Source organism: Pezoporus occidentalis, unplaced genomic scaffold (assembly GCF_034315485.1).
Source record: "Pezoporus occidentalis ecotype Australia unplaced genomic scaffold, CSIRO_AGI_Poc_V1 ctg162, whole genome shotgun sequence".
In the NCBI taxonomy this organism is placed as follows: Eukaryota; Metazoa; Chordata; class Aves; order Psittaciformes; family Psittacidae; genus Pezoporus; species Pezoporus occidentalis.
Genome location: NW_026913447.1, coordinates 2,100,982 through 2,114,490, shown reverse-complemented (window position 1 = coordinate 2,114,490; position 13,509 = coordinate 2,100,982). Strand labels below are relative to the sequence as shown.

At 40.0% G+C, this 13,509-nt stretch overlaps 1 protein-coding gene across 7 annotated transcripts in view; it reads right to left on the bottom strand.

Annotated features, from left to right (window-relative positions):
* The window catches only part of NIPBL (NIPBL cohesin loading factor), a 154,709-nt gene extending 142,593 nt beyond the window's left edge, over positions 1–12,116 (bottom strand). For 4 of the 7 annotated variants that reach the window (XM_062612941.1, XM_062612943.1, XM_062612946.1 and 1 more), the window contains exon 1: positions 11,435–12,115. The gene's annotated coding sequence lies outside the window, so the exon portion shown is untranslated. Of the gene's footprint in view, positions 1–11,434 lie in introns of all 7 variants that reach the window. The other 3 variants (XM_062612949.1, XM_062612950.1, XM_062612944.1) reach the window with 2 other exon arrangements.
* Between the last annotated feature and the right edge of the window lie 1,393 nt (positions 12,117–13,509).

Sequence of the window (13,509 nt, the reverse complement as noted above, 5' to 3'; positions counted from 1 at the left end):
TCAGACTAGAAAAAGATTTGTTAAGAATAAACAAAAACATTTGCAGAAAAAAAGAGAGAATTCCTATTCTGAAGTCTACTAATTGAATATAATCATTTAACATGGCACTAAGTAAACAGCTTTCATTATTCTTTTTCCAGGTTGCAGGCTAAGATTACAGTGTGATGTGAAAACTGAGTATGTTTACCTTCCGGTATTATGATGGCTTATTCATGTAATGGTATTTAGAGAACTGCAGACAAAACAGGTTTTAAAGCACACCATTTTTGTTGCAATTCCTCAAACATTTTAATATTTTCCACAGTAAAAATAAATGATCTATTTCTGTAAATAACATGATTAAACTTTACATTGTACTAGAACAGAACCAGAGGGAATTACTCCAGTGAGTAAATATGCAAAGTCGTAACTGTAATCTTTTATAATAGTGACCCTAGAGTGCACACTGCATTCAAACATCTCTCTAAGCCATTGGTCACCTAAATTATCACCAGGCAAGTTCACCTACAGCTTTTCTTCAGTGTATACCAGAACTGCCACTATTTTTGCAGAACCAACCAGCTCAACATCCTTTTCACATCTTAAGCCTGGGAAAGACATCAAGAGTAGGAAAGTCCAACCATACACGTTTTGAACATGCATAACACGCAAACGGATTACCTCACACTGCGTAACAGCCACTGCTTCCAACCCTTGACTCAAAATCTCTGCAGGACAGAGGAAGAGTGCTTTGGTCAGGGCATCAGAAACATATTCTAAACTCTTCTTCAGTAGCAGGAGATTCACACATACGTTTGTCACTACCTATCAGCATCTTCAATTGGCTCTAAGATTTTATGGGGCAGCAAGAATTCACTTCACCTCTTGTAGAAATAATACATCACAGTGCAAAGAAATTTAACTAGAGCAGGAGAAAGCCTGGAAGAGAAAATGTGACTATAAACCAAACTTATTTAAACTCTTTTTCAGGAGGTAAAAATCTGTCCAATGTCTCCTACTGACTAGCACTATGGATCCCTTTTGCATGTGTGTAGCTCCGTTTTGCATGCTCATACATCTCATCGAATCATAGAATAGTTAGGGTTGGAAAGGCCCTTAAGATCATCTAGTTCCAACCGCCCTGCCATGGGCAGGGATACCTCACACTAAACCATGTCACCCAAGGCTCTGTCCAACCCAGTCTTGAACACCGCCAGGGAAGGAGCATTCAACAACTTCCAAATTCACACTTCCCTGGGCAATGAATGGCAAATCTCAAACTTTTGATTGACAATCAAGAGCTGAAGTGTTAACAGAAGTATCACACAACAAAGTCCCTTTTTCATCCCACTCCAATTCCTTTTTATAATATAGAAATCAAGATGAAAATTTTAATTACTGCACTGTGACACCTGGTTTACAAGGAAATGTATAAGCATATTAAATAATATTAAGCATATTAAATAGTAAAGATATTATACTAAATGCATTTGCATATGTTAAAATTTGTACCACCAAAAATGTTGAAGATCTGACTTGAAAAAACACTTCAGGTACACTCAACACAGAAAAGCTGACATCAAATATGCAAAGGTTACTTTTTCTGTATACCAAGTCAAAGCTTTCTAGACTTCCACCAGGAAATCCCACACCCCCAGACTGAAAGATCACATTTGCAAAGTCAATCCAAAGTTAATAAATGCCCCCTGCCCTCAGGAATTGTCACACAGTCCTTGGATTACATAATTCCCTTCCTACCTCCCCAGCCCAATCTTCATTCAGCTCACAGGAGGAATCTGCTCTGGAAATGAATCAGAGGCTAATCATAAGGCTGTGAGGTCTGTTGCATACGTGACTCTTCAAATAAAAAAGGAAAAGAAGTATGAAGAGGAGGAGGCTGCAGATCAGTTAGCAGGAAACTCAAAAACGTCGCTCTTCGGAATCTCATTGTATTTCTATTACTGACAGTAATATTTGTGTTCCTTTTTTCCTGAATGCTCTGAATCCCTTATTAGTTATATCTGTAACCAAAATTAGCAAATCTGTAGCAGCCTTCCAGTAACTGAAGGGGTTTTATAAGGATGCTGGGGAGGGACTCTTCATTAGGGACTGTAGTGATAGGACAAGGGGTAATGGGTTAAAACTTAAAACAGAGGAAGTTTGGATTGGATATAAGGAAGAAATTCTTTAGTGTAAGGGTGGTGAGGCACTGGAATGGGCTGCCCAGGGAAGCTGTGAATGCTCCATCCCTGGCACTGTTCAAGGCCAGGTTGGACAGAGCCTTCGGTGACATGGTTTAGTGGGAGGTGTTCCTGCCCATGGCAGGGGGGTTGGAACTAGATGATCTTAAGGTCCTTTCCAACCCAAACTATCCTATGATTCTATGATTCTAATATTATCACACATACTATGATGCAAAAAAATCAAGTTCACTTAAAACTCAGGTCCTACAGTTGCTTCAGCCAGATTTCCAGCATTATAAAGACAAACTTCTGCATCTCAGTTCCCAACTTCCACTACATACTCTCCTCAAAAACATTTAAAAAGTAAGTATTTTTTAAGCATTCCAATATTACAATATATGTCACAGAAAAGCCCGTGACAAAATGAAGAATTCTGTCTCTGGAGTAGGGCTTAATGATGTGAAGTGATTAAGGCAAAGGAGTATACAGTGAACGTCAAAGAGAAATCAAAATACTTAATCATAAAAGACAGGACTGGAAGCAATCTCAAAGAGTCTACCCCTTTCCCAAAGGTAGAACCAACAGAATCTAAGGCCAATCCTAGGAGACTTTAATGTAACCAGTTGTGTTTTTTCAAAACAAAGCAAATCAAAAACCAGCTCCATTCATTCCACGAAGTCAAAGAAATAGGCATCCTGCTTTAAGAAAAAAAAAGCCATGACAGACTTAAAGACCACCACTACACATTCACGAAGATGCCAAACACAGATCACACAGGTAACCTGAATTACAGAATTCTCCATCATTTGCTCTTGCAAGAAGTACTCCACATTTCTGAGCCTTTTTTTTTTTTTTTTTTACTATGTGATTTCCTCAGTTAAAATAATTAAATAAATAAATGAAACAATTAATTCCTGTGTTCAAAATAATGTTTCTTCACCCAGGTTATCCTTGGTTTGTACTTCTGGCTTTTCAGCCAGTTTGTTCTTCTTCCCTTCTCTAGTCTCTCTCAGTACATATTTCTCACCCATTCCCATCCACGAACTGCTCCCCTTGACACCCAATTCCAAACTGCCTTTCTGCCTCTGCTTCTCACTAAGGCTGTTTCACAGCTGTTCTGCTATCTTGACTAAGGACAGTTTTATCTGCCCCACTAGCTCTTTCATTCAGTCCTCACAGTTCAGTGATTATTCCCCTAGAAACTCCAAGCTCCTATCCTCCTCCCAGTACCTGTCCTTCAAACTTTCATTCCTTTCCCATCCTGTATAAGTCTGGCACCAGTCCTGGCACTACCTCCTCCATGTGTACACCCTTCCAGACACCTGAAACCTCAGTTCTTGTCTTCTCCACACTCAAACAAATCAGCACTGTGGATAATCAGGGAATGAACACCAGGAAACTAGGAGTCTGTATCACATCTCACTGCTTACAAGTGTGCTTATTAGGAAAGTCCTCTTGCGCATGCCAAATTTTTCAAAATTAATGCCTACAACCAGAGAAGTCACCTAATGTTTCAGACATCAAAAACTTGTCCAATTTTTTAAGAGGTTTTCGAATGACAACAAAATGCACATCCCTAATGCAAAAAGTCACCTCACTCTTAAATTTTAGATTATTTTCCCAAAGAATGGGGGTGCTCCAATCACTTGAGAAAAGGGTCAGAAATCATTTTTAAACATTTTTCTTTTTCTCTAGCATGAGCCTGAGGAACCAGTGAATTATTTTGGCTTCAAACTTTATTAAAAAAATCAGTGATGCAGCATGAATGATTTTGGCCTAAATGACTGAAGTTTAGCAAAGTCAGAAGTAATTATCACTGCCTTTAAATAGTTATGTTGTCAGGAAACTGAGAGGAGCCACTATTGGTCCCATCTACAAAAAGCAAGCAACATGCCTTCTCGAAGTTGACTACTAACTGTTAAGAAGTTTCAAATACTTGCAACTGCCAATTTTTTTTAGGATACACTGAAGTTTTTCTATGTTACAGGTTATGCCTCAGCATGAGTTTTTAGAGACACTTTCAGGAAGATCGAATGACCACTGAGCATACTGGTAGAAGAAAATACATTTCCCATTACTAAACAAACAAAAAAAAAAAGTGAAAAAGGAAAACCTAGCAACCATGTAGTAAAATGCAATCCTATTTCCTTAGTTTTAACTAAATATTTAATAAGCACATTATCAGGCAGATTTTTATTTTTCCCTTCAGGGAAAAAAAAAATATAAAGTCAGACTGATTTTAGATCTCCACACAGCATTCCCCATGAGTTCTCACTACAGCCTTACCAGAATCTTATCAAAATTTCCCAGGTTTTTGACTACAGAAAGCAGGTTCCAGACTATTTTTTCTACAGACACTAAGGTAGCTATTGTCTGTAGCATCTGATGAGGGCCCTCTAAATTTTGCCCCCATCCTCAATATCCAGCAAGCATACAGATTTCATGCTTAGGTCACTGGGAGCCACTTTGCTCCTCCTTCATGGAGTATCGTGGGTGAACACAGCCACTCACCCCACTCCATTGCCAATTCCACACCTTTTGGCACTCTGGGCACACGCAATTCTGACAAAAAAAAAAAAAAAGGGGCAAAACATCTGAATGGAAAATAACAGGCAAGAAAGGGGGGCAGCCTCTACTAAAACCTAAAATTGAAAACAAGATTTCAGAGACAAGTTATTCTCCTGAGTACCTGGTCAACCCAGAGGAGAGATTGCTAGCTCAAACATCAGAGACAGTGGTTGCACTACCACAGGCACATGGTCACATTAAAGAAGTTTGCTTAATTACATTTTATTTAAAAAAACAAGTTTTAGTACTAGTAAACCAAGCACTAAAGTGTTAAGAAATATCAGAATTCTGGTTGCTTACGCCTATCATTTAGTGCCTTGTGCAATATGAAAGTAATTAATAAAATGATCATATACTGTTTCCTGTTATTCACAGGATCTCTGCCTCATATATGGCACACGACATACATGTCACAAAACAAATCATTGTTACCACAAAAGGAGGTACCTTCCATCAGACATTACAATTTCTTACTAAGGAATTTTAATAAAACAGAGTTAATAAATCTGCTTGATTAAAACCAGTTTCCTATCTAAGATCTTTTGCTGGGAACTGCCATTTATAAAAATCAACTCTTAAAAAAATAAAATAAAAAAATCCTTATTTTCACACAAAACTTTCACAAGTAAAGATAAAAAGAAGAAAAAAGGGGTAAAAAAAAAAAAAAAACAGAAAAAAGAAAAAAAAAGACTGAGCACTACTTTACTGGGAGGGTGGTGAGGCACTGGAACAGGTTGCTCAAGTAAGTGATAAATGCTCCATCCCTGACAGTGTTCAAAATCCAGGTTGGACACAGCCTTGGATGACATGTCTCATGTGAGGCATCCCTGCCCATGGCATGGGCAGTTGAAACTAGATCATGTTAACAACCTTTCCAACCCTAACCATTCTATGATTTTATGATAGCATACTCACAGCCTCTGGGCCATGCCTAGATCATATGACATAAAAAGCCACATGGGAAGAACAAAAAACACTTTTCTGCCCAACACAGATTAGACGTTTGGACCTAGACTTTTCTATACCACAAAAGCAATGGTCTAGCTAGGAACACGTCAGAACAGTCTTGCCTTGCTAACAGAGGCCTACAGCAGCTGGACAACAGGCTACCATCACAATGAAACGGTCTGACCGCTAGGTGCAAAAGTTCTCCCTCAACTAGTTTACATAACTGCTGCAACTATCAGTGTAAGAGGAGGAGTTTTATCCGTAACAGCCAATAAACAATGTCCCAGAAAGAACTAGCAACCCTGGAGGTTTACAGAGTAACATTTTGAATCTCTGTCTCCAATACTGTAGGCAAGCCATTTAATTACTTGCGGGATTTGGGTTATTAACAGCTGTCTCTGTTCTTTGCAATAAACTTTAAAGAGATTTTGGCTTCTTCACAATATGGAGGGTGATTTTAAGTTTTCAGGATAGGAAACCCATTCTTTTCCAACTGCTGGTATGAAGAAGACAGTTGAAACTTAATAGATGTTTAAGGCCATCAATAAAACCATTCTATACCTTTTAGGGATCCAGCATGAGAAACAACGAGCCCGATATGCTGAAATGAAGTGCATTCACAACCACAAATAAAGTCGAAGAAAACAACGTTATGAACTGAGTGCTGTAAAGTAACTTTAAAAATCGGATGAAAAAGGCATGTCAAATTACTTAAGATTTTAAGCTCTTTTAAAACTATTTTGATTTAGTTTCTGTCTTCCATCTGTAAAAATGGAAATAATAATTTACAGATGTGCAAAAAAACTTCTCTGATGTCTGTAAAGCACAGATAGTTACTTTAAGATCATTCCTACATATTAAGAGAAGAAAAAACTTCACCTTTCATGAAAGACTTGCATGTAATAAGGCAGCAGGCTACACACTGAATGACAAAGGAAAACAAAGACATGAACTAGGTTATGTATTTGTTTGGTATGCTATATAACAGTGTACCAGCCAGCTGGCATTTCCCATGCACTGTATGAGACATTAAACTGAGGCTCTGAAGGTAAGGTGGAATACAATAATGTAGTTAAAAGGCGCAGCATATGGAGAAGGAAACTGGATTATGTTTGGTTCTGTAATCTTAGTCTGCTGTTTCTTTATTTTATTCTCTTACTTTGCAGCCTAGTGGTTTTTGACACTGTTCCTGTAAAGTGCATTGCGTACCTACACATACACACTGCTACAAAAAGCAAAATGCTTCAACTCAAACCACAGCAATAATTTCAAATCAAACCACAGCAATAATCTGAAAAGTTAGAATATCTACCCGTATGAAGTATTTTGAGATTTCTGATTGGAAAACCACTTAAAACTGATACAAATACTAAAGGCAATAAAATTAACCTTTCTAGATTTTTTTCTGACCTTAACATAAAATATACTCTTCGATGTCTGTATTTTTTTTAAGTTACTTGTGCAAACCACATAATCACCTTCAAGTACAGTATCTACAACCACATCCAATTTAACTGGAATTCCTTTTAGTTTCTGCATACAGATGGGCCAAAATCCTTTCTCCCCTCCCTTTTGCTAGCAAGATTTTTCATAGTGAACAGGAGGGAAAAGGAAGTGAGACACAAACCATGGATCCTGCACCATCTCCTCAAACACAATTTCCTTACTCCTGAGGTGAAGCAGATGTCAATATAAAGCACTTCTCTTGCATGTACTTTGGGGGTCGAGATCAATTACTAAGAAGTATGTTTGTAATACTAAGAAAATAAAAACAAATATAGATTAATCTAATAAAGTTTTTTTAGAATACATGCCCTTAACAACTGTCATTTCAAGAGGACTTCCTTTTTTGATTATTAAAAAGGATCATTATTGTACAGGGTTATTAGCATAATACACAACTATTTGAAGCACTTCTTTGTAGATATCTCTGTGCAACTGAGTGTTCATTACTGACAACTCAAAATCAGATGCTAACTTAAACTGTGCTACTTCTAATAAAGACATATAAAAAGCAAGATTGAAAATAACCTGGATCACATTGAAATGGCCATTTTTTTTTTCAGATATTAGCCATTCCTAGTAATATATTCTGTGACAATAAATAGCTACCCCAACACTGGATGAGCCACATGATACCTACCAAACACCAAATTCTAAAGCTGTCACTACTCATTTTTCCAATGAAGTATACGTCCATCATGAATTTACATACATTCATTCATGACTATTACACACTTTTCTAGAATGTATTTTCTGAATTTGAAGACTTTATTTCTTTCCTAGATCTTGATATTCAGAATAGGCATTTTTTTCTATTTCTAATTGTACAGCAATTACCCACTAACTTTACATTTCCTGTGCAGTATTTATAAAATGTTAATATAAATTCAATATGACTAACACTTTGCAATATAGTACACACATAAAAGTATCACACTTGCCACTGAACACATTTTGCGGTAAGAAGTTTGTTACACGAATCTCTGGATGAAATCCATTCACACTTTGACTACTTTTCATCTAGTAGCCTCCAAAATATAGTTTATTTACATTATAGAGGAACAAATACATGAGACATTTAGGATTAAAGCTGCATTACCTTAATCATTACACAAACAGCAAAAAAACCCATGGTTCTATCCTAATGAAATTACTATTTATTGCCTTGATTCCGCAAGAACAGTCATGTGAAAATTAACGTACATTGAGTCTCAAACATGCAATAAGGTTGCACAGGGCTACCTGTACTAATACAGAATAGGGATCTGCAAAGGGGTTTAGTGACATGATTTTGCTTCTCTATTCCTATTTCACCTAAATCAAAATACAAACACTTCAAATGTAAAAAATAAATTATTTTACCAGTATGGCTGTCCCTACGTCTTTATTTTTTAAAAAAGGATAAAAACAGCTTTAAAAGACAGTGAAAGGCTTCAGGAGAAAAAAAGTAAAAATTATTGGAATAACTTCAGGTAAAAGTTTAAGAAGTTAAAAGCAAAAAAAAAAGAAATATAACCTATACTCAGGAAATTCAGAATGTGCAGTGTTCAAAATACAAAATAAAAGATACAAAGAAGAAAGTATTTTCTTCTTTCAGTTAAAATAATTGCTACAACTAATAGTTATTATCTTGTGTAATTATGAATTTTGTGTTTCTGTAACATGAATAAAAACTGCAGCAGCTAACTGATGTGGTAAACAGTGGACAGGTATAAACTAAAGTTAGAGAAAAAGTAGTATATAAGTGACACAGTCCTGCTTCACGAACACTCACTCACACATTCTCAAGCATGCTAAAAAATACAATCTAAATAAAAAATAAATTCCTTTATAAACATTTCCACATTAAATATTTTTGAATGCTAAATATATTTTTCTGAGATAAAGAAATTTACAACTACATAAACCATGACAAAGCAACTAATTTAGGATTAATCACATATGGCTTAGCAGAGCATAAAAAAAAAAAAACTCATTACAAATCACAAATAGGCAGATTCTTAAATTTCGCTCTATAAATAAGCCTACTTTTCATACCAGAAAAGTACATGTTTTCTGGTTAAAAAAAAAAAAAAAAAAAAGCTGTAAACACAACCCTGGCAAGATAAACTTGACAGGAACTACATAACTACAGTAGCTCATTTCCTGCTCGTATCTGCTGTATTTAAAGCAAACCTCTAGAAATGAAAAATAAGTCACTACTGTTAGCTTAACAAACCCATTTTTGTTACGAGAGCTGTTACACGCCGAAAGAAACGCTGGAGCTAATGTCGCTTCCTGATGATGAAAACTACCCAACAACTACAACTATTTCTGCACAGTCCTTTCTTTCCTATAAAGCAGTTACACTCGGTCTGTACGCATGCACGGACAGAAAGAAAATAGCAATTCTGCTGCTACACACTGAGAGGACAGTTAGAGACGACTAGTGGCTCCCTGTGCAATTCACGAAGTTTAAAAATAAAAGGCTGCCTTTGCAAAGTGTTAATGGTTGCTCTCCACGCACGTAGGCCCGAGGCCCTGTTGCAAACAGTGTCTAACAGGACCAGGCAGCACAAAGACAGGAATGGGAGATTAGTGGGAGGGAGGGAGGCCGGGATTGGGGCTCAGCAGGATCTTCAAGCTTTTTAAAATTCAAACTGCTCCCTGACCAATACAAATCACGGACACGCTACTGACTACTACACGGATTTACAGCATTAAAAACACGCCTTCTACGTGACAGCTATATTAACTTCACCCTTTAAACATGTATCAGGGCACTCGGGGACATGATAGCACAGCTTTATTATGCGATTCGACACACAAGACACCAGAAAGTTACTCTATTATATACCTTAACCACTTATTGTAACAGATCAACCTGAACCACTAAAAAAACTGCTGAAAAAAAAACCAGAAATTATGTAGTGTTGATACTTGTTTGCCATTTACAAATTTCTTTGCTACATGAAAGATGAAAAAATGTATCTTGAAATTTCCCTCTATTATGTAATTCCTGTAGGAGTATTTTTATTAGTGCACACGGTGTCTGTTTTAAATCCACCTCAATTTTTAGTAACACTCTCAAACTCTACCACACATAAGTACAAGATTTACTTTACTGTAGATTAGCTGCCATTTACTTATAAAGACCTGACAATCAACAGTCACTTACAAAACATATTTGACCTGTTAAAATGACAACTAATTACATATTCAAACATCGTGAACACAAACAGCCAATAACAACCTCAGCATCTCAAAGTGATATGGCCTGACAAGAAAGGATGACACTTTTTAAGCATTCCTCACTTTTTACTAAATTAAATTAAACGTTTGATTCTCAAATACTTTCGGCAAGATTTCATCTTCACCTTGGTCCCTCAAACGTCATAAAACTAGCACTTTACATACCATCCCTCTCCCATTTTCTGTTTGCCAGAAGCATAAAATGGTATTTCCTCTGAATTTAGCACATATTCCTGTAACATATACAGCACATAGACACTGAGATTGTGTGGAGTGCCTGATACATTATGCTTGCCTATCTCTATTTCCTGGGTTTGCAAGCGTCCGTGTTGTGTCAATCACCCCACGAGCACTAGTTTTATGCTATAAATACACTAAGCGATTAACACACTAATCAATCTCTGTATTATTTAGAAATTAAACCTCTGCACATTATAAATCCATACGCATTCGAACTTCTGAATGTTCAAAATGCAGGGCTGATAGGAAGAGAAGGTATTAGAGAAGAGAGATGGTATTTTTGTTCCTGGGTATTTACATTGTCTCTCTTCCCCTATTTCTCCACTTACTCCTTCCCCACTTCAGAGGGCGGTCTGCGCTGGGACCTTCCTTCCTGGCGCTAGGTGAAGTTGTAAATATGGCAAAGGATAAGTGCACATTTGCGGCTAATTGTATTGTTTCCTCCTCCTCCTGCCCCTCTCCGGGTTGAGGCCTGTCACTGAGAAGCCGCTTCGCCTTTCTAATCCCCGAGCTGGAGTAAAGGCGCTGGCCGGCGGGCCTGCGCTCTCCACCGGGCCTGGTCCTCCCGTCAGCCCTAGAAGAACCAATCTCCTCCGCCAAACCCGAACAAGCAGGAAAGAGGGCTGAGAAAAAAACACCTCCGGTTGCCACTTACTCCCCTCTACCCCGGATAACAGCTAATCCCCTCTGCTCCCGGCAGTGCTGGGCCGCCTGGGCTAGGAGGCCCGGCCCGCTGTTGAAGAGGGCAGGGAGGGGAAGGGGAAACAAGGAGGGGGGGTTACCTGAGCAAATCGGCGTCTGAATCCAACGAGAATCTAAGAGAGGGGGAAAGAAATCCACCCCCCTCCCTCCTCAGAGGAGCCGCCGCCGCCGCTGGGCCACCGCCGCCGCCGCGGAGCAGGAGGAGGAGGGGAGATAATATAACAACAATAATCCGGGCCGGGAGGGGGGCTGGCTCCTCTTCCGTCTCCTCCTCAGTGCAGCGAACATGTAGAGCCGAGGGGTGAGCGGCCAAGACAAATCCCTTCCCCCTGCGCCTGCTTCACAACATCAACAACGCCCGGGCCAGGCCGGGCCGCGCCGAACCGGTTCCGAGACACTCTCCGAGCCGCGGGGGAGCAGGGGGGGTGGCCGGAGGGCGCAGCGCTGCCAAGGGGCCGCCGCCGCCGCCACTCCCTCTGTGTGAGCGGGTGCAGGACGGCGGGGGACGGGTCAGCCTGGGCACGGTGAGCCGGTACCGGGCGGGGGGGTAGGGGGAAGAGGAGGAGGGGGAAGGATCCTGTGTGTGTCTCTCTCGCTCCCTCTCAGAACAAAATGCCGACCGGAAGTGCAGCTGCAGGAATGACTCCCTCCACCGGCGCCAAACACCAACAGCCTCCCCCTTCCCTCCGCTGCCTCCTCCTCGCCCGCTCGCTCCCTTGCTAGCTCAACCAACGCCGCTTCCGCTGCCGCCGCCACGGCGCTACTCGGCGCCTCTGCAGTCGGAGTTGCTCCCTCCGCCTCGCCTGACGGCGGGCACAGCAAGCCTCCACGGTGGGGAAGCCGCTGCGCTTCCTCACCCCTGAGCCTCCCTCACCAGTTTCTGTTTCTCTTTTTTTTACCCTCCTGGTGCGCGGAACGAGACCAGAGTTGACGCTCGGGCCTGCGCGGCGACGGAGGCAGCCAGCGATTTGTGAAGAAGTGGCCGTTAAAAAAAAAACACATACTTTTGGGGTTTTATCTTCCGCAAGGATGGGGGGGGCTGCAAAATGCCGCCTCGCGTCAAGGCTTAAAATGAACGCACAGAGGCGGTAGTGCCCCTCTCCCGGCGGGTGAGGTGTGTCAGACCTGCGAGGCTTGCTGGAGTTACTGTTACCGCTCACGTCCGGCGCTGCGGGTGTGAAGGGGCCGTGCCGCAGAGACTGGAACACCCCACGCTGACAGCCTTGCCGGAGCGAGGGATTTCCATCGGGACATGCGGAACTGGACTGACTTTGAAAAACAACCTTTTTTTGGACGAGCACAGGGGACAGTGCTGATGTTCTGGTGAAGGGTCCTTCACTGGAGGCAGATGGTCCCCACTGCCACCAGATTTACTGGAAATATTTTAATTGTGGTTGTGTTTGGAAAATGTCCTAGTCTGAAAGTTTTTCTAATATTCCTCTGTACAGGTAAAACTGTGATAAATCACAGCACAAGATAATAGTGAAGAAGCATTTATATCTGATGAATTAACTATACTTTGTACTCACTTATGTTGTTTTGCTCCTTGGCACTTGGACAAAAATCCCTTCATTTCTAGAAGAAGCCTTGTTTGTCTGCCTGCTTCAGGATTCAGCCATACAGTTGGTACATACCCTGTGACATACAAAAACACCCTCTCAGCTCTGGATGGATATCATCTGCACAAAGAGATAGCATCTTACACCAATGCACCTGAATTCCTCCAAGGTTTAGGATTTCCCAAATAATGCTCTGTCTTTAACACAGATTTAAAATGCTTCTCCCAAGCTTAAACAACTAGTAAATTCGTGATGTTGGATAAACCAAAGTTTGTTTTATAAGTGTATGTGTTTTTGAAAGCAAAGAAACAAAGATGGCACTGGAGAATATGGTAATTCAGTACTGGAAATACTCATATCTGATGGGTATGTGCTCATGTAAACTTAATGGAGACAGAGAAAACCAGGCTCTGAAAAAAAAAAGAAAAATGTATTGCATACATTTGTTCCAAGTTAATACAAAAGGTTCCAATCCTGTAATCGTTTATGCATTTACAACTTCAAGTTATCCATCTGAAATAAAGGGAAATAACTGTTGTAGCAAATGAAGTGTATTCCTAAATCTTTGTGCTTAATCTAATACAGTGTAACGCTGT